This window comes from Halictus rubicundus, chromosome 4, assembly GCF_050948215.1.
Source record: "Halictus rubicundus isolate RS-2024b chromosome 4, iyHalRubi1_principal, whole genome shotgun sequence".
Lineage (NCBI taxonomy): Eukaryota > Metazoa > Arthropoda > Insecta > Hymenoptera > Halictidae > Halictus > Halictus rubicundus.
Window position 1 is genome coordinate 4240192 of NC_135152.1, and position 22346 is coordinate 4262537.

A 22346-nucleotide genomic window follows, 5' to 3' on the forward strand; every position below is an offset into this window, starting at 1 on the left:
TTTTACAAAATTTCATATATTTGTAATGAAATTTCTAATAAATTGAGAGTGTCTTGATTGTTTGTTCTTGCAGCTTGAGATTGAAATATATTTCAATATTTTGGTGAATTGTAATAGAAAGTGTTGATGAATGAGCGTTTGGAGGAATAGTTGTTTGCCGATTCGAGGGAATAGTGGAGCACACAGAAGCGCCGATGGGAGTCACACGCTCGAGGATTCGGTCGGAGTAAGTATGTGTGCCACGAGGAAATGCACCGACTCGTTGCAACTTTGCCACTCTTTTCTGTGCCACGTCGATTTGACCAGCCTCCGGAGACCGGTTCCCCGGTGGCACAAGACCTTTGCTTCTAACCAGTGTTCGGCCATTGGCCTGTTACTCGTGGAAGGTGAATCACTTGCTTGGCTGTGTCTCTCAGTGACTCATTTTTTCATTTTTCATCCATGGCTCCTTTCGTTCGACCCAGTTCACCGCTTCGAAATATTTCGCTGGTTCGTGTGTGCACGTTCATTGAACCCATGTGTACCCGATGGCAACCGTTATATCCCTTTGGTAAAACTGAATATATCAAGTGGACAAAATTATTAGAAAACTAATCGACCTGTAACTCCATTCCCGGTTTACTTCCAATTTACATCATGCAAATATTAAACAAGATTCTCGCAAGACGAAACACTCGGAACCACTCTATTTTTAGGTTTGATCGTAGAACGGTCTTAGGACCGATCATTGCATCACTCGTCCCAGGACACCCAGTATATGGGAGCATTTGGACGACCATTAACAGGAGCGGAATCTCGGTTTTTGTACCCATTCCGTCGACATCGATTCACAGTGGAAATAAGGAAAGCCATCGTATGGTATTGCATCGCGAGCGAATCGTTTCGTTCGTTATAACGGAATCAGCTTGCTATAGTTACGCTTCGAAAATTCGCGGTCGCCTGGCCAAACAGCGCGAAATGCGGACGCAAACTGTGCTGATCGTGAATCAACTGACACTGGTACAATCTAATCTTCATTGCCTTCATTGCATTATTTCATTCATTTCCACTGGATCTGGCCCACAATTTTCCCCAAAGGATGTAGCTGGATAAGGAGGTCAAAAGTGCACCCAAATCAAAATTGAATTTGCAATAGGCCATTCGATAGCTTATCCAAAGAAAATACTTTGTGCCATTTTTAAATCCTATATGTCGATATGGGGTTATGTAGTAACAGGGTAGCAAAGAAAATCAGGTTTGTCTGTAATTTTCTTATCCTTTTCAATTGAAAACTCTGAAAAAATCAGGCATATTTGAGCTATCAGAATGCACATCTATGAATTTTTCAGGATTTTTAGCTTGGAAACCAAAATTTAAGAAATAGAAAAAATTTCGAGGTGAAAAATAGCGGTTTTTGATTTTTTTAACTATGTGCCCGCACTTTGATAAATCTGAAAAAATTATATGTTAACAACCATAACGAGACGCTAAAACTGTAAAAATATAAACTTAGTATCTCATAACTTTTACAAGAAATCGGCATTTCAGCAGTATTTTTAATTTTTAAAATTCGATTTCGAAAAATTCTGAAAAAATTCATGGATGTGCATTCTAGTAGTTAAAATATGCCTGATTGTTTTCAGAGTTTTCAATTGAACAGGATAAGAGATATTACAGAAAAACCCGAGTTTCTTTGTCACCCCATTACTACCCCTCTTGTCGACAAATAGGGTTGAAAATTGGCACAAACTATTTTCTTTGGATAAGCTATCGAATGGCCTATTGGAAAGTGAGTGTACTTGATTACGTCCATAAAATTTGATAGAAGTTTATACCTAAAGATAGCCAACTAAGAGCGAAAGTACCCTATTCGAGAGTGTCGCGCAGCCATTTTCGCGAAGAGTCTCTGTTGCAAGAAAATATGTTAACGAGTGAGCCACAGCACCGACGCTCTTCATTATCGATGTGCCATTTATCAACAGAAAAAGCAGAAGCTGGTCGAACGTTTCATGCGCAACGATGCAGCTAGTTGCAACAGTGTCGGAACGGTTTCGTCGTCTCCCGTGCACCTCGTTTTCTCTTCTGCAGTTAGGTCGTTGAATAAATACGTTTATCCTCTTGTTTCTCGATCGGTCGTTAAACAAGAATCGCAACCGGGCCGAGCGAAATCCTTCTTTCGAACTGTCGCAACGCGTCACGGCGCGTTCTCATAGGCGATAGAGACGCACTGCAGCGCGCTGCAACCGGGGTCCTGCAATTACTCGGGACGAGCTTACGAAATTAGCAACGCGATAAATCGCGACGCATTCGTAAAACGTCTATGCGAGGCATCACCGTAGAAAGGTGAACGCTGTGCCACGTGATCGAAATTCTGGCCGCGTTCGCAACAAGAAAAAAGAGTTCCATACGTGCTCTAAAAAATCGTGCGGCTATGCAGGATGTAATACTCCGCTGCCTCGCTTTGAAAAATTGCCCAAGTCGATGCTAAGCAACCGAAGGTAAATGAAAATGTATTTTCCTTTTCACTTTTGTATTAGATCTGATTTTTGTTATAAAATCCGCAGTCTAAGATGTGTTTTTATCTTCGATTGAAACCGCTGGAGTTCGGATGGAAAGTAGCTGCTGGCCAGAACGGACCCATCTCCCGTCGTCCGAAGGGTAATGACAATGTGATAAAAAATTGCGATGGGACGTTAGATCATGGATCCTTGTTACTTTCACTCGCACACACCTCCTGTCACAAGTTTTTTCTAAATTTTCCTAAAAAGAGATCTTAAACGACGACAACAATAATTAACAACTTATGACACTATTCCATGGAACAGATTACGAGACACTTGACTATTATGGGCTATTTAAAAACGATTGATGGTGGAAAATGTTATAAAACTTTCTCTCGCGGGTCCTTGCTACATGTTCTTTTATAACAGCTGTTTTCTGTCCTGCTCGCGTCTAAATTTTAATAGAAAACTATCGATATCCTGTGTTCTGAGGGTATTAATTAAAGTTTCGTAGCTTTACTTTGATCGTGGAAGTGTCAAGATAGAAGGTTTATGTAAGTGAGGCTATTAAATAGAAATTGAGCACAGATAATGTGGACATCCTTGCTGTCTTTTAGCTACTTTCTAGGATGAAGTTATCTAAACTTTAATGGGAAACGTGCGACCAATGTTTCGAATGGGTGGCGAGATTGGAGGAATTTAAACTGACAGATACAGCGTTGCAAAAGTTGTAATTATGTGTACCTATTGATTGTACTTTCAGCTACTTTCTTTGATGTACCCATCTAAATTTTAATGGAGAACCTGGGACCTTGTCAATTCATTAAATAAATGACTCTGAACGAAGAAGAGTAAAATTGACTGAAATATACTGTCAAAAAATAGTTATATTACGACTTTTACCTTCTAGGACCATTTCTCTGTTCTCTGAACATTTTGTGATGTTGTGCATTGTTCGACTGAATGGTCAGCAGTACACACAAGTTCTAAGAATTTCAAGCACATTAACATCAATCAAATCCACCACTTTTTCTACCTCATGGCATAAGAAGGTCAGATACCTTACATCGAAAAGATTTAATTAACAAGATCAGCTTCTGTTCTATTTAGAAAGCATATTACCAAGATAATCAGTTTCACAGCTAATTTTTTCACTGTTCCAGGTTTTAAAAAAATCTGAAAAAATTCTGGAACACGTATCGAAGTCCCTACTTGAATATACAGGGTGGCCCACATAACTCTGAACAGCTCAATATCTCGAAAACTATGCCATCGATTTTAAAGTTCTTAGCCTTAAATTTCATGGAACTGAAGGGCCTTTCTGACTACATAAACGTGAAGTGGCCTACCTTCCCCTTTAACGGGGGAGGGTAGGTACCTTTGTAATTTTAAATGGAACCCCCTATAAAATGTTACATATTTAGATTCCACCGGAAAAAACAAGTCAATTTTGTCTGAAACATTTTTTTGTCAGATACTTCCATGATGAGATATAACAGTTTGAAGTTTCGAGTTGTAGGTACTTGAAGCGCTCGGAAATAGCGTTATGGAATTATACGCGCTTGAGTCCTTTGCTTATTCGTGAAGAAATCAAATGTACTTTAAATGAAATCTTCAAAATGTCCAGCACGGGCTTGTAAACATTTATTTACTCGAAACATCAAAGTTGTTCTAACATTTTTTAACATTTCGGGAGTCACTGAAGCGCAAGCGTCACGTAGTCTTTGTTTCATATCCTCTTTTGTCGTCGGTGGTTCAAACATAACTTTGTCCTTTACACATCCCCATAAGAAAAAATCTAATGGTGTTAGATCGGGGGATCGAGGAGGCCATTGACGAGGTCCCCCACGACCTATCCATTTGTTCCCAAATTTTTCGTTCAAAAATTGCCTGGTGATGATTGCAAAATGTGGAGGAGCGCCGTCTTGTTGGAACCACATTTCTCTTCTAACGTGCAGTGGCACATCTTCCGAAAGCGCAGGCAAATGATTTTTTAAGAAATCACAATAACTTGCAGATGTTACAGTTTCTTGAAAAAAATAAGGTCCAATCACAAAATCTCCTATTAGGCCACACCAAACATTTAAAGACCATCGATGTTGAAAGGGAACACATCGCATCCAATTTGGGTTTTCCACGGCCCAATAATGCAGATTATGTCTATTTACATGCCCTGAATTCATAAAAGTGGCCTCATCGGAAAAAAGTATTTTGCACAAAAAGTCGTTTTCCGCAACACCCTGCAGCCACACACAAAATCTTACGCGGTGATCGTAATCTGCTATCGAAAGCTCTTGTGATAAAACCATGTGATATGGATGATACTTTTGCCGTTTCAAAATTCGTTGAATTGATGAACGACTAATATGTGATGTTTGTGCAAGTGTACGTTGACTAATATGAGGATTTAATGTAATTGCAGCAAGAATACTGGCACTATTATTTTCATTAGTGACAGCTTTACTAAGCCGCTTTTCTAAATTATGAAATGTTGCATGACATTTTTTGATCCCATAACTTTCAAAAAACATCACTGCTGCACGCCGATAATTTTTTTGGCATTCACCTAACGTTAATAACATATTCACTTCTGTGTTAAAAGTAGCCATAATCACAATGTTACTGCTTGAATAACAGCTCTAAACTGAAAACGTTTTCATAGATAAGTGAGTCAAACTCAAGAATTGTAAATATCATTGTTTGTGTTTCTTCATGAATAAGCAAAGGACTCAAACGTATATAATTCCATAACGCTATTTCCGAGCGCTTCAAGTACCTACAACTCGAAACTTCAAATTGTTATATCTCATCATGGAAGTATCTGACAAAAAAATGTTTCAGACAAAATTGACTTGTTTTTTCCGGTAGAATCTAAATATGTAACATTTTATAGGGGGTTCCATTTAAAATTACAAAGGTACCTCCCCTCCCCCGTTAAAGGGGAAGGGAGGCCACTTCACGTTTATGTAGTCAGAAAGGCCCTTCAGTTCCATGCAATTTAAGACTAAGTACTTTAAAATCGATGGCATAGTTTTCGAGATATTGAGCTGTTCAGAGTTATGTGGGCCACCCTGTATAATCGTTGGAACGCCGAATGTTTAAAGCGTTAGTAGGAAAAAATAAATATTGGAGAGACTGGAATTCCGCTCCGGACGTGAACGACCAGGTTGTCCACAAAGGGTACAGAAAATTGATCGGCCAATTTGTTGATCGTTACTCTCCGCCGCAGGACCAGTCTCCAAGATTTATCCTCGACACATCCATCACCGTTGGCAGGTGTCCTTCGGCAGGTTCCGGACCTGGAGGACCGCAAGCTCGCATGACAATAGCGATCGCGGAGACAAACGAGTGTATGCAAACGAGGATCGCTGACGAGCCCGACTTGGAAACGCGCCTCGAAAGTAAACAAGATCAGCTCTTCCGACTGACCGAGCACTTTCGTCAGGCCCGAGCATAAATTACTCTCGGATCCAGCCACGATCTAATACTCGTTACGCAATGGGAATAGATCACTGGGCAAAGGATCCAGGGTGCAGGCGATTCTGTAACTTCGAACCGTTTTGGATGATCTTGATAAGAAGCCTGGAATGGTAATTGTTACGAACGTGTACATCCTGTTATGGCAAACAAGGAGATCCTATCGGGCTTCACGCTCTTCGAAAAACGTCAAGATACACTTGAATATGCGTGTAATTTGCTCGGAGCCTAGATTACAAGATAATTAACAGGCTATCTACCGGCGATAATCTCACAATTTTTTAACATCTATAGTTCATGGTTAACAATTTTTTAATAGGTCTTTCGACAGTAATAGCAATTTTAATCATGAGGTCTATTAAACCCAAGCCACCTACAGTAAATCTAATCATTTCGATTGGGATTATTGTGTAAAAAATAATTTTTAATTTTCCTTTTGGTATAGCACAGTTATTAGCGTTGGTTAGATAAAGTGTCAGAAATAATTGTAATTTTTTAGGGGCAATTTTTCTTTCTTGTATCATTTCGTATGAATGACCTTGAGTAATCTTGAACGCTGATGGTCCGGGATATCCTTTTTTGCCACAGGGAATTTTCTGTTTGTTCCTACTTTTTATAAAATAATTCATACCCAAAAATTAGAATCCAAATGAAACATTTGCAATTCCGAGTCCAGACAGAGCTTCTTTCACCCAAAGATCAAGGTTTGTTATTCGGATCTTCGTCACCAAATGGCAATAAACAAAGCAAACACGGCCCATAAATTTTTGCAGCTACTTTCTATGCTTTTCAGGGCCGTACAAAAATCCCGATCGGTGCTGTAATCACAGGACTCGTCTGCTGCGAGCTTGGAAACACGTCGAGCGGACGCGAAAGAGTTCTCCGGCGATGGAAAGACACGGTTTTCTTGCCACGCTTTCTTCCTGCCGAGCATTTCCCCTATATCGCCCGTGGACGCGCACACAGAGAGATGTGGAGGGTTCACGTGCGATCGAGCTCTCTCGATCACGCGATCGCGTGATCCAGCCACGAGTGCGGATCCATTGATGCCAATGGCAGTGAGGTAAGAGTGCGACGAGTGCCCGGCGCTATCGACCACGATGCCCGCGAAATTTTACCCATTGCACAGGTTATGCAAGGATCCGGTATCGATAGATGATCGTCCCTCGCGCGGACGTTCCGTGAAAGTAGGAAGAGAGCGTGTGCCGGACCCGTGATTTTATTTATTGCGATCCTACAACGGAGAATAGACCGTTCAATTTCCTGTGACAGAGTGTGGACCTAATGTTTACATGGAGCTGTTGAACCCAGCCTCTCTGAGTGGTGTTCAGAGAGATCTCCTTTATTCGTTGTGTTGAGTGTTCGTGATGTAATTTCTGTGATCCTTTATGAAGATGAAGAAGCAATTGCCTGAACTCTCTGTTAACAATTTGTTCGCTCGATTCAATATTTTTCTTGAACCTTTGTGAACCCCTGATCACAATGTCCTACTACATCTATTATTTTTCTTAAAACTTTGTGAACCTTTTATCACAATGTCCTACACCGTTCATTGTTTTTCTTTAACTTTTGTGAACCCATGATTATAATGTCTCACTGCATACATTATTTTTCTTGAACCTTTGAAAACCCATGATCACATTTCCTACTACGTTTATTATTTTTCTTGAACTTTTGTGAACCTTTTATCACAATGTCCTACTCCATTCATTATTTTCCTTGAACCTTTGTGAACCCCTGATCACAATGTCCTACTCAATTATTTTTCTTGACCGTTGTGAACCTTTTATCACAATGTCCTACACCATTCATTGTTTTTCTTTAACTTTTGTGAGCCCATGATTATAATGTCTCACTGCATTCGTTATTTTTCTTGAACCTTTGAAAACCCTTGATCACAATGTCCTACTACATCTATTATTTTTCTTAAACCTTTGTGAACCTTTTATCACAATGTCCTACATCTATTATTTTTCTTAAACCTTTGTGAACCTTTTATCACAATGTCCTACTCCATTCATTATTTTTCTTGAACCTTTGTGAACCCATACTCACAATTTCCTACTCAATTATTTTTCTTGTACCTTTGTGAACCCATGATCACAATGTCCTACTCAATTATTTTTCTTGAACCGTTGTGAATTGTTTTTTTACATGATCATTTCAACATTATATTGTACAAAGAAAAATTTGCAGTAACACGTTTTTAAAAATAATGAACAAGAAGTGGTCTTCGGGGAATAATTTTATACAGACAAAGTTTCTAAGGGAAAATGTGCAAAAAGGAATGGCTGGAAGAGGTCAAACAACTATCGCGGTTCCCAGTTATGGTCTCACCAGGGATACCAGTCAAGGTTGTGTGACCAGGAAATGTTATTTCAAAGAATTATCCTGCGTTCTGTCTTGAAAAATGTTTAATAGGCACGGTTCTGCGGGGAAATCAAACGCAAATCGACCCGAAGAGAGTAAAAGCAAAAATTACCCCTTGATTAAGCCAATCGTATGTTCTAAATTCCTTGGGCTCTGCCGTGCCTGGATTATGTAATACAACTTTCTTTCAGAGAAAGAATTCGCCGGTTCCTGCGTTGCGGTTACATGCGTGCTTGCATGAGAAGAAATGCGGTGATTTATTGGATTCCGTCGAGGAGAGTATCGAATACTTAATACTTGTTCCGTCGAAGCGTATAATCATAGAGAGCACGTTCTTTTTCATCCATTAACTCAATGTGAATTACAAAGATGCAATTGGTATTATTGTATCTCTGTTCTAAGTACGCTCTGGGTCCTTGTACTCTTTCACTGGATTTTTCTTCTAAAAAGAAAAAAGCAAAAGATGAAAAAAAATTTTTTACACCTACTCAAACTCTTAATGAACTGTTCCAAACATTTTTAAAAACGTAGTCCTAAGGATTTATGCTCCTGTACTACTCTTTTTTTGTGAGAAAGAGCAAAAAGCGAATTTTTGGATCGATCATACGATTTACGTTTACATACTAGAGAAGAATTTTTTAGAATTAATCTTGGACTAAATTATACACTCAAGGAATAATTTCATTTTCAAATTACTGTCTAAAATTTTTGGATTGTTCAACTGCATTTCCTGCATGATGTAGCAACAAATTTTTAATCGGTTCTATACATACATTTGGTCTTTAGTAACCATTCTTTCTCATTCAACAAAGTTGCAATTCCTTCGAAGAAGTCTCGGCAATTTCCGAGACGATAAATTAGCGTTCAAAGCGCAACGATAGTACTTTGCAACCTAGCATTCTCAGCCGATGTCCTAATGTCATCTTCAAGCACAGAAAATTACATTCTTCCGAAACACTCGCAACATAGTTCCCAGAAAAAACGCCGAACCCATTCATATACCGAGCGATTTCACGGACTACTTATTCTCGTACAGTAACGCAGCAATCGCGTGTCTGACAAAAAGCGATCGGAAAAGCCTAACAGTGGAATCGTTCTCGCAAAACAATGGTCGTCGACCGCAAAATGATGTCCGACGCGGATCGTTCCGACGATTTCTTCGAATAGAAACATTGTTGCGCAGTGCAAGGTCCTATTGTGTACACAGAATGTCAGGTTTGCGGCCGCTTTCGCGATCTTTCACCGGACTGCGAACGTTCACTCGGTCATCGCGTCGAGAAGTGAAATTTCCCGGCCTGGCTCGGGACTTCTGTACAGTTAGCGCGAACCGAGAGCCTAATCGAGGGGAACACGGAGCATCGATGTTTCTTTCGAGACTAATGGCTCCAGAAACGATCTCTCGTTTAGGGTACCGAGCGCAACAGATTGCTTTCGATTTTTACGCCGATGATACGTCATCGAATCGAAACTGATTGGGAAGAGAAAAAAAATTGAAAGTCTTAGTGAAATTGAATGACATATTCAATTCTTCCATGGGGAAATCTCGGACCATTTTTAATCAGTATTTTTACTCGTGATCGGCATAATGGAAATACATCGAATTCATTTCCACGGCCAATATTAAGCGGCAAAGGAGGATCGAATTATTAACGAGTTTAATTACCGTGCGGTAATTAGGTCACTTGTGGTATCCTCGTTGGGAATCAAAACAGTGTTCATTTGTTTACTCATTAATGTCTCGCAGAGAATCGCGTTCCGTATTTTCCTGTAATTACAGAATCGAAATGCACTAGGCATAATTTATTAATGAATTTATTAATGAAGATGCTCTTGCACCTTTTAGAACACATTGGTGCGAAGTTATGTGAATTGTTCAGGGTCTATGATTTTATACGACGTATTAAACAACGTGTTTCTCCGAGAGCCGTCCACTTAGTGCAATTAACGCACATGGGATCTCGAGCGAGAAATATGAAACGCGGAACCGATTGCCGAAACTTTTCCGACATGGTCGGAAATTGTTATGAGATAAAAGTGGAGAAGTGAAAGAGACATCGGAGAAAATACAGTGATCGATAAGTAGACTGTGCATTTTATGCAAATCAAAATTCCTTGGAACAGCGCATTTATACAGGATAGGAAGTAAATAAATTTTGTCACGGTGTTAGACTTAACTCATTCCATTTCAGAGAAGATCAAAATCTCTTTGGACTTTCTAAAATATTTCTCTGTGCCAAGTTCCAGAAAATTAAAAATACTACACTATTTTTTAGCCATTTTTATTTGCTAGCTATTTCTGAATTAGTTCTAGATTATTTTCAGTGTTTATTATTTTAAATGAAATGAACCTATCTTAACATTTGGAGGGTAAGCTCTGGGTCCAGTTTGACCCAACATTACAAAAGCATCGTTTAACTATAATATACATAAATAGATTTAATCGACTATAATAAGGAGATCAACGAGTCTAAACAAAGCGTACCCCAAAAATGTGTTAAAAAAAATTGTTAATCAACTGTCTAAATAGAGCTGAATCACAAGTACAATCATCAAAAGTATGTACCCTCGAAGTGTTAATTGTTTTAAAGTCATAGAAGAAAATTTCCAGCAGTCGATGCAGAAAATTATTATTTTACATAAAAATCTACGGCCTATCAGTAACAATGCAATAGATAAAATATCGTGGAGATGCCGTTAGTTAACAAACAGTGTAAAGACGACTTGGAGGAATCAGTTCTCGACTTCGCGACTACAATCAGTAGAATCGACTCGCAATGATCAGACGGCGGCAACCTGTTCAATCGCTCGCGTCACAAACGAACGTTCGCAGTTGTTTTATTTAAAGCTGAAGCGTTCATTGAAATTTTCCATTACGGAATTTCGTTACGCTTTTGTTCAAGGTACCACTTTACATATTATCGATCGATTATAATCTTCGAAACGACTCGGATGCCATTCCTTATGCATCACAAACCGCTTTCACCTTTTTATTAAGAGCTTTAACACACTTACTCAGGAAGAAAATATTACAAGCAATGTTTAAAACGATTCTCGATTTAATTAATTAGTGCCCAGGTTAATTCTCGGTTCAGTTTCTAATTATCCGACAGACCATTATTTTTTATTTTTTCACTACACTTTCACCGTGTTATTAACCCTCGGACTCGAGTTCTAGGCCTCTGCCGGAGTCATTTATGACCCACGCCAGTATTTCACTACAGTTTTCTTTCGATATAAGGTGATGTTTCGAGACCGGCTTTCTTCGTATTTCGAATGAAGACGAAGAAGAGGGGAAAGCGAGTTTTTCATTTCGAAATAAGAAGCGTCATCTTATTTTATTCCGAGGAATAAAATTGTACACAGTCCCTCGAGCTTTTCACCACCGATACGGGTCACGAATGACCCCGGCATAGGAGGGTTAACAAATGTTTGAAAAATTCATTATGAGGAACGTTCGAAACGTTTCTGGCTGCAATCGATCATTTCGCGAGCAAGTTCTGAGCTAGATCACTGCTCCAAACACTGCGAAATCTCGCAAACACTTTCACTGTTTTCCCGAGCAGTTTAAACTTCGTTATTCAAAACGTATGACGTCTCAGAACGTAATCAATCATTCAGTTAGTTCTGGATTGGCCCGCTATATTCCAAACAGCTCGGAAACCGCTACTTTTACATGAAAAGCACTTTCACCGGTGCAATTAAGCCCGGACGAGTTGGATATTCACGGGGGCCAAAAAGGCTCATCAAGCGATTCGCAGTGCAATCAATCCTAAAACCATAGCGCCGCTTTCTCTACTCTTCCGTAGGATTAAACATCGCGTACGAAGCGTTTCGTAATCACGGAACGCGGTGGAAAAGCGGAAACTTGACTAATTTGGAGCGAAGTGAAGTATCAAGACAATTTTTTGCTGATGCTAATTGGCCGGTGGACATGTAACTTCGCGAAGTAAAAAGAATCCTGGGAGAAATGTGGTTGCCGGAACAGAATTTCGAGTAGGACGTGCTCGAAAAAACTCAGCGAGAAAATTAAAAGCCGAGAGAGCACCGAACCTTTCCTCCGAGATGCTCTTGCACTTTCGCGTTTATGCGATCCCGCGTACTTCTCTGTGCGATCCGCGCGACCTTGATGCGTGTTTGCGCAAACGGATTGTCTGGATTTTCCACCATTTTTTGACCGCCGCTGCAATCCGCCAGTTCGCGAATATTTTCATCGCCAGATTTAGTTTGCAGAACTTGCTATAATATCGTGTCATTCAACTGCATTCCCCTATGCAACTTTATTAACCTGCTTCGAAATACTATAATTGCTCTTACATACTACGTAATTCTGGTATTATCGGCAAATGTAATATCAATCGGTGAAATAAGTAACCACTAGTTGGCAGAAATCAATGTTTCGCTTGACATGGGACTGCGAACGGTTATGTGTCGCCGCTGGCTGCGCGTGGCTGGGTCGTTCGTGACCCAAGGCAACCCGCAGATGACGCACTTAATTCAGGACTGAGACTGTTTATGCATTCATGAGAAAACGGGGTCGGTGCAATTCAAAACAGTAAGATTAAAAGAATTTAACCGTCTTCATAAAAATTTATAAAAATTCAGAGAATAAGAAAATTTATTCGTTCATGAAGTTAAGATTTGGCACAAGACTAACATTCTAAAAATGATTCTGCAATCTACAAATACCAAAAACAATTATAAAACGAAAATAGTATTAGGTTGTTGCAATTGAAATGATCGTTTTTCACATTGGAAGCTATTATTGCTTCACGATAATGCTCGGTCACACATTGCGAAACAAACTGTAAAAAACAAAACTAGCAGAGTCGAAGTGTCAAGTTCTCCCACACCCTCCTTATTCGCCCGACCTGTCACCTACTGATTACCATTTTTCCAAGCTCCTAGATTGGTTTTTGAATGGAAAAATATTCAAAGAAGAATGTGCTGTAAAATCTGCATTTGATGAATTTATTGCCTCGCATTTATTAGATTTCCACCAGAAAGGCATTGGGGCACTTGCATCACGATGGAAGAAGTTCATCGATGTAAATTATTTCGATTAATGGAATATGAGTGAAGTTTGTAAAAGGAAAGTTTATGTTAAAGATTCAAAGACGGCCATTTCATTCGCAACAAGCTGATGCGTACTGCCTATGTCCTTGCTGCAATCTTCCAAAGAGCTTTGAATAGTAATTACAATTGGATAGTAAAAGTAAATAGTGGAAAAATTATTTTCTGCGTTGGAGTTAATTTTTCAATCAGATCGTTTTTGAACATGTGCATCGGGATGGAATAATCCAGATGGGCAGCGCGAGCGGCAGGAGGTTTACAACCGCACCGATGAAAACGAAAGTGGTTTACTGTCTCTCGCAGCAGTCCATGATGGTGGAGAAGCAGCGGTACCACCGTTGGCGAAGCGGTTGTTCGCCTTTCCGGTCGGGACGCGGAAATTCTCGTGGCGGGAAACATAATCGCGATCGGGAGACAGGCCGTGCGAGCGGCTAGCAATGGAATCAAGCGTCTCGTAACCGGCTCTGATCGAAGCCCGACTCAATCTAGATCCTTTGATCCAGAAACTCCGACATTCTAATCTCCCGTGTGTTACCCTCGTCATAAAACGAAGCAAGAAAATTGTTATTGCAGGCATAAAATGATGGATCGATACGCGACACTCTGGTCCCATCGATAATTTATTCGATGGATCGAGAGATCTATCGTCGTTCTGATTAATTTTTCATCTTGGTTGTTTTTGTCCTTGCTCCAATAATGCATTCTGTTACACTTTCTGCGAATAACGTCATTTTTAATTGTTTTCGGCCTCGAAAAAATCTGACAAGATTCCCAGCTACCTATTCCATCCCCTAATTTCATACGCAATTGATACTTCAGCCGAATGTTTCAATTTTCCAACAATGAACATAAAAATTCGACGAAATTTCGAACAATAGTGCGTGATTTTAATGTGTTAGAAATATTTGAGCGAACCAAGAAGATAAAGAAGACACAGGGGGCAACGAGAGGTTCGTCTCGCGTCTCTGAATGGATGAGACTATCTCTGAAAGTCTGGAATACGGCGATACTCGATATTCCAGGGAACGGAACGGATCGATAACGAGAACCTCTACTTACAAAGACAATGCTAAAAGAGAACTACACAGAATAAGAACAGTCAAGTATATTTTAACATTGTTTTCTATTATTTTGCGTCCTCGTTCAAGTGCAACTTGTAACCTGGTGATACAAGCCTAAGTTGTTGAATCCTGACAAATTCCATGCACGTAGACCGATCACGGAATTGAAGTCGACAGCAAACTTCGCGGCACTGTCGCAAAAAGAATGAAAGCGAGTTAATCGTAGGAAGTGGATAAGGAGGACACTTCGACGAGTACGACACTGGATCTATGGATCGATAGATCTGCTAAGAGCGGCTACGCTGCGTTGTTTTCTACAACTGACGGGAATTCGCCCGTTCGGATTTTCAGCAATGAAAAGTTACCTTTTCCTTTTCGTGAAAGTTAGCTTTTCCTGAAATGTTAAACATCATTCGTTATGAAACGTGTTGCAAGTTTCCTTATGAAAGATGTTGCAGGTTTCCATGAGATGGAAATTTCATCGCGTTTTATGACGAAAGACACCACCGTGGAAAGAATGCGTCGTCGACGGAGAATTTCGCGAACAGAGACGCTACGCCTATGACGCGCTCGAGCTCGGGATAGAGTGAAATTGCGAACGTATGGCTCGCAATTAGATTTCTAGTTCGAACGGTGGTCGTTCACCCGCGGAACCGACTCTACTTCTCCATGGAGAATAAACGTTGTCGAAGACGGGGCACGCGACACGATGGAAATCTCGCTGCGACGTTAGCGAAACTCCATAGCCTCGGAAACCACGTAATTCGCCGCTTCCTAGTCGAACCGAGAATATTTTACGGTGGCCTCAGAATTCGCGTTCGCCTGCGAACCTCTCTGCTTTTAGCACGTCGGACGAAAGTAATCCCGGTTGCCTCTTGCGATTATATAACACCGTTCGACTACAATGCTAGCGAAGACGAAGTTCATTGTCAGATCCCGGTGGCAACGAAGTCAAGACTTAGGTCGAATGCTAATTGCAAGAAGCTTTGTACCCTGATCGAGAAGTTGGTTTCCTAACGTTGACGTTTATTATAGCAAATTAGGAAAAAATAATTGAATATGACAGTTGAATTGAACAGTTTTTATTACTGTCCACAGCTAATTGTAATACTGTTTATTCCTATCTTTGTAGTCAATTGCGGAGGTTGTATGTCTTTGTTCCCTAGATTATAGTTTTTATTTTAACCTTTATGGTGGAAAAGATAGCACACGCGTGCTATCTTTAATTTCTCGCGTTACAATTATGGTACAGGAAATGTGTCAATGATACAGAAAGATTACCTTCTACTAATATATAAACATAACTTTTATTGACTTTTCTTCAACGAATTCTCGTCGTAAAAATACAAATACCCAAATGAATACAGACAAAATGATAGCACATCTGAAAAATATTCTATATTATATAAATTTAAAATAGACAAATATGAAAATGATAGAACTGTAGCTGTGTTTAATAATGTGTGGAAACTCCGTGGTTCTCAATTACTTCCTGTTTGGTAAGGATTTATACAGTACTTTAATTGAAGATTGTGATAAATTTTTCCATTCCTCTTTAATACCGATTTTTAAGTCATTTAAATTTTCAAATTGTCTACCTTCTGCGTAGACAGCTCTTGATAATAATCCCCAACAATTCTCAATTATATTTAAGTCCGGGGAGCACGCCGGCCATTCCAAAACAGGAATTTTCTCTTTTGAAAAATATTCATGAATAATTTTTGCCGTGTGTACGGCAGCATTATCTTGCTGGAACACAAATTTTGGACCTGCGATGCATTGTACATACTTATCAATTTGGTTTTTTATTAATCTCAAATAACTTGCACTATTCATTTTTCCTTGTATAAAATTAATATCCGTTTTTCCTTCGTAACCTATGCCGCCCCAAATCATTATTCCACCTCCATTCATTTGTCGTCTAATTCTTGTTAATTGTCCTTTTCGAATGTCATGATAATAGTATGCACTATTATCTGGACCATCCAGACAAAACCGTTTTTCATCTGTAAAGATTATATTCCTCCAGGTTTTCCTCCAGTGTATATGTTTCTTCGCAAACTCAAGGCGTGCTTCCTTATGCTTCTTTGTTAATCGTGGCTTGGCTTTTATTCTTGATCGGTTCATAATATTACTCATTTGCAGCACACGTCGAACATTTTGAATATTAGTTTGTACACCAGCTTTGCAAGCAATTTCTCTTGCAGTAGCACAAGAATTAGATGCAGCACGAAGTATTGCTGTTGTGTCACGGTGCGATAGGGCCGCTGGCCTTCCAGTGCTTTTCCTTTTACCGTAGTTATCCACATCTTTGAATACGTTATATACAGCTTTTCTGCTTCGACCAATTTCATTCGCAATTTCTGTAATCGTTACTTTCCGTTTTCTTAAAATAAGAATTGCGTTTATTTCACTGTCAGATAATCTTCTACCACGGCCCATCACGAAATGCGACAGATACCAATATCAAGAAGCACTGAACACCGACTGACCGCTTTAACTTCCTTAAACCTCGCGACATATTGAAGAAAATCAAAATAAACCTTGAGTGTGCTATCATTTTGTCTCTGTCTATTTGTGTGTTTAGATTCCTCCTGAGAGAATATCTCGTAGAAATTCCAATATAGATAGTGTTTACATATTAGTAGAAGGTAGTCTTTCTGTATCATTGGCACATTTCCTATACCATAGTTATAACGCGAGAAATTAAAGATAGCACGTGTGTGCTATCTTTTTCTTTGGGAGTATAACTGACTATAATATTTTCTTCTAATCTTCGCAGTGAATTATAAAAATTGTAGTACGTCTACTTCTTCCTAAAGCTGACTATAATGTTATTCCAGTCTTTATAAGGAATTTCTTTGTTGAATATAGGAAGATATAGTACGGTTGTCTTCAGTCCCAGATGAGAATAATTTTCTAGACGCAGTTGTTGAAAATGTCAAGTAAGAGTACAGTCAAACCTATTTTTGTGCGGTAGATAGGGACCGCATAAAAGAAACCGCACCAAAAAAAAATATTCAGAAATTTCATAAATAGCTGTAACACATAATTTTTTACAACATATTAAAGAAAATTTTTTATGCGGTGGAGAGGGACCGCATAAAAAAAAATCTCACTTAAAAAGTATGTCAAAGATTTACGAAATAGAGAGAAAGTGCTTTCAAAACAAAATAAATAATAACACATGGAAACATTTTTAAAAAAAATTTAATTTCTCATTTTAAACATGGAGAAATTTTCAAAATGCATATAATTCAATACTACTCGTCGTAGTCCGAAACGCGCATCTTCTCGCGATGAGAACATTACAAGGATGTTATACCGCATAAAAAAAATCGCACAAAACAAATCGCATAGAAAAGCACCGCACAAAAACAGGTTTGACTGTAGTAGGTAAAGGATGAAAAATATGCGAGTCGAAAAACACAGCAAGATGTCACTAGACAGGTGATAATGGAGTGCTTCGCACGGTGAAATGAATAGTCCCGAACCGTAATAAAATAATGCTAGTTTTCCGGTAAATCCACGGCAACCAGCCATTTTCTCTTCGCCCGAAAGCAGCGAGTACTTAAGTCAAACAGTCTCGAAGGACAACGAGACGCCCGGTAAACCGCTAGCTACGTTCCGTGCTGAAAAACTCGTGCCGACCGAACGGAATTGTCGCACTGTGATTACGCTCTGGTACGTGACGCCTTCCGATACGATTCAACAAAAACGCCAGCGGCTTGTCTCACAACCATAAGATGCGCGTACACTTGACAGTTTTTTCCCCCGAGACCACCTCGATCACGTACGTATGTCCACATTAACCCTTGGACTCGAGGTCCAGGCCTATGCTAATACCGTTTTATTCCGATTTAGGACGATGTCTCGGGACCGGCTTTCGTCGTATTTCGGATGAAGAAGACGAAGGGGGGGATTTCCTTATTTCGAAATAAAAAGCGTCGTCTTATATCGGAACAAAATTGTACGTGTTGAGGGTCGCTTGACTTCATCTCCACTGATACCGCATTGATCTGGAACAGCTTGTAAGGAACGCTGTCCAAAAATACTGAAAACATTTTTTTCCGTCGAATGGACACTCGGCTTAAGACCGAGGCTCGTCAAAGAGGGCTGGGAACGCCGGGTATCGATTTACAGGATAACGGGATCGTTGCAGTCCCGGCATCCGATGAAACGCGTGCGCGCGCGAAACCGGTTTTTGCGGGGATCGCGAGAAATCGTGTCAAACATCGGCAGGATGACCGTCTCGCGATCGGAGGGTCGCAGGTACGTTGCCTTGCAAGGACGCTTCCGCCTCGGAGGATATCTCCGTGAGGCACCTGCTATTTCCTAAGAACGATTCGAAACTACGATCGAGAGTTGACGAGACTAGAAAATGCATTCTCCTCCTCTCGTAACTGTCTCGAGCAATGTAGAAAGAAATGCGAGGCGTAACAGTAGAAAGTTGCCTGCTAACCCATTACGAAACCGCGATTCCAATTTTGCTAGTTTGTTTGGCAACTTTCCGATAAACGTTACGAAAGGTGCGTTACGGGGCGTGTGGGTGCATTGGGGGTTATAAACAGTTTATCTCGTTCTGGGGAGCGAAAGGTGATCGGGAGAAGGTGCTGGAGAGAGTTCGATCGCGTTCGGATTGATAGTTTTGGAAGTGGTCTGGTTATTGGATTAAATGTGCAAAGTGCTACATTAATCCAATCAGAAAAACAATTATCGTCTTTCAGCCTTGAAAACTCCACAAATATTGCTTCCAGTCCAATTCCAGAACCAGTCCAATTTGGAAATCATTATCCTCTATTAGGTTTTTGCTTCGCACAGTTCACATTAGTTTCTGTCAAGGGTAACAGAATCAAAATTGATGAGAAATACTAAGAACATCATTGTTTAGGAGATCGACAAACGATCTCACTTCAACCCACTCCAATTAGAAAATCATTACCCTCTTTCAACCCTTAAACCTTCGCAAGCAGTTTTCAGCATCTAGTAGCTAGCAACTAGCTTCAAATAGTTCACATTAGTTGCTATCGAAAGGGCACACAGTCTAAGACAATTAATAACAAAAATCCAAAGGACCGTTTAAACATTCATTGAAAACAATCTCAACCCAGTCCATTCAATCAAACCTACACAAGCATCAGCAACTTACCTCGTTCGACACAAAAGTCAGCTTCAAACTACAAGCACCCTAACCCCAAACAGACCATCAGGACCACCAGAAAGAAAAATAAAATTCACACTCAAATTGCACCACGATCAACAAAGCTTATCAGCTCTTACCAATGAATGATCAGCTCAAGTTAAAAAAAAAGGACCGAGATCGCAAGGATCTTGTCACGTCAGCATCCTCCGCCGAACCGTCCACGATCAGGAAAAAGATCGAGGGTGACTGGAAGATCCAAGGGGATGTTTCTCACGATCGTGGATCTTAGATGGTAGATATCGATCCTTGAGCACCACAACGAGGACCAGCGAGAGAGACCGATCGCGATCAAGACGGGGATGTCGCACCGGACCGGAAGATGGGCGCCGGTGGATCGGTGGATGTTCTGCGACGTCAGGAAGCACGGCCGCGATCCTTGATCTCGCGCGATCCGACGTTTGTGATGGACTGAGAAGCCCGATCCAGCCACGCCGCCGTTACTTTCTACGCACGGCTCCACACGGAGTAGGAAAAGGTGCAAGAAGTGGGGTGGCTGCCGCGATAACACACCTGGAGGGGCGACTGTTACCTTTTTCTCCACTTTACGGGGTTGTTTTGTCGTTACACGGTCTGTCCATTGTCTCGCGACTTTGTCTACTACCTGTCTAGCTCGCGCTTTACCTCCTCGAGCTCGATGCCTCTCTCAGTATAATTTCGTTTCGTGCTTCGAAACTCTGATACTTCGCAGGTAAATTGTTGAATGAAATAGAAAATTCCAGGGACCAAAAATAACAGTTATTCTCAAATTTTCTACATTTCTACAATTTTCACACTTGGAGGATCTTGAACAATTCGATCGTCTCTAGAATCGTAGGAAAATTTTTCTCGTGACTGAATCCTACAGGGATTTAAAGATCGAAGCTTCGTCTTTACAACGAGACCTTAAAAATTGTTCTACGGTTTTTTCTTGCTGTTTTATTCAACTTCGAATGACAGGTGTGCCTCCAGCTTTGCAATAACGTAAAGTACACACCGAACTAGTTCATCGTTTTCATTCTGCAAAATGGTTTTAAAAAATCGTACATCTATTCTTAATGTCTCGTTGGAAGAAGTAAGATTCAATCTTCAAATCCGTGTTAGATTCAGATTAGGAAAAAAATTTTTATAGTTTTTAGAGGCGATTCAATTTGCAAGAAATTTCGAGGATTTCCGAGTAAAATCGTGTCCTCAGTTTCCCATGTTTCATATCCTAGAAAAGAGTCTTGGATGAAAATAAATGAGCGGGTGTGAAATTGGAGGCTCCAAGCTTTGAAATGAGTCCAGATTTATTGCTGCACGATTTTTCTTTAGGAAATTATAAAGTTTAACGATCGCGAACTTTCCAGGAATCGTTAATCCAGTGTTCGAATATTTTCTGGAGACTCTGTACGCAATTTTCGCAATTCTCGTTCGGTTCACTTGAAAATGGACACGTGGCCTAAATTCTCGCGTTTTTCCAGTCGGAAACAGTCAATTTTCAGCGGACCTTGCGTTCCACCACTTGACCAGGACGTTGTTAATAAAATGCGCAGCCAACGAGCTCGGTTGCGACAATGGCGATTTGCAACAATTTGAAACAGTAATTGAGTGGAAAGCGATTGGTTCCGAATAAGCTAACCTTAACGCGTCTCGTTTAACCCTAAATCGAGCTCTTGTTCTCCCGGAATCGTGTATATTTAGTATCGAGTCGATCGATTTTTCTGGTTTGCTCTCTGGATCGCGTTTCTGATCTGAATGCGTCCTAGATTCGATGGCTGAGCGACACTATTCGCGTCACAAGTGACTCAAGAGTTTTCGAGAAAAGTGTTGGTTGTCACGCGATCGGAGGCGACTACAGAGAACACAGGGTTGATACTAGACACTGCAAAAACAGGGTTATATAATGTCAAAATCAGGTCTGTGTTGCAAAATGTAAGTAGAGTTGTGCTAATTCTGTTACGTTGTAATTCAATTGCACAATTGAATTACATTGTATTTCAATTATATAGTAATTCAACTACGTCGTAATTGAATTACACAATTCAAACCTTTCAATCAATTCAATTACTAATTATTTTAATCAGATGTGTAATTGATATACAATATAATTACAATACAGCTCTCCAAATTATGTATAGCCCAGAACATTGAAGAATTTCCTCGTCCTTGTTCGTAATACGTCAAAGTGATCTTATTATTGGTTAGTGGTAAGCTAAAAACGTTCCTTTTTCCAGTTTTTTGTTATTAGATAATGTATTTCATTTTACTTACATATAATATTAATGTTTGTTTAATGATTCTCATTAGATGATTGTCGTTATTTTATCCTTTAATATATATCGTAACCTAGCTAAAGTAGAGACATGTTTCCTTTTTCTGCTTTTTATATTTATGTTTGAAATTTAAAAATTATTTCTGTTGAGATATTATAAATTTATAAATAATAAATGCCTTCTGTTTGATACCTTCACATGGATTTTTCAACCTCTTATTACCTATTACTTTATTATTCTCTAATTTTTAATTTTGATTTAATTACATCGTAATTCATAATTAATGCAGTTTAATTGCAAAGTATTTTATAATTGTACTTCTATTGCAATTACGAATTACATTGCAATTTAATTGAATGAAGGTCTGAATTATAAATTGCAATATGATTGAGTTACGATGTAATTCAATTACTTTGTAATTATAGTTCCTGAAGTAATTCAATTGTAAATATGC

At 39.7% G+C, this 22346-nt stretch overlaps 1 protein-coding gene across 2 annotated transcripts in view; it reads right to left on the reverse strand.

The window, feature by feature from the left end:
• The window catches only part of Sit (stuck in traffic), an 87673-nt gene that overhangs the window by 11695 nt on the left and 53632 nt on the right, over window positions 1-22346 (reverse strand). The window contains exon 1 of one of the 2 annotated variants that reach the window (XM_076786393.1): window positions 19739-20095. The exons of the other annotated variant lie outside the window; for it this stretch is intronic. The gene's annotated coding sequence lies outside the window, so the exon portion shown is untranslated. Of the gene's footprint in view, window positions 1-19738; window positions 20096-22346 lie in introns of those variants that run through there. 2 annotated transcript variants of the gene reach the window in all.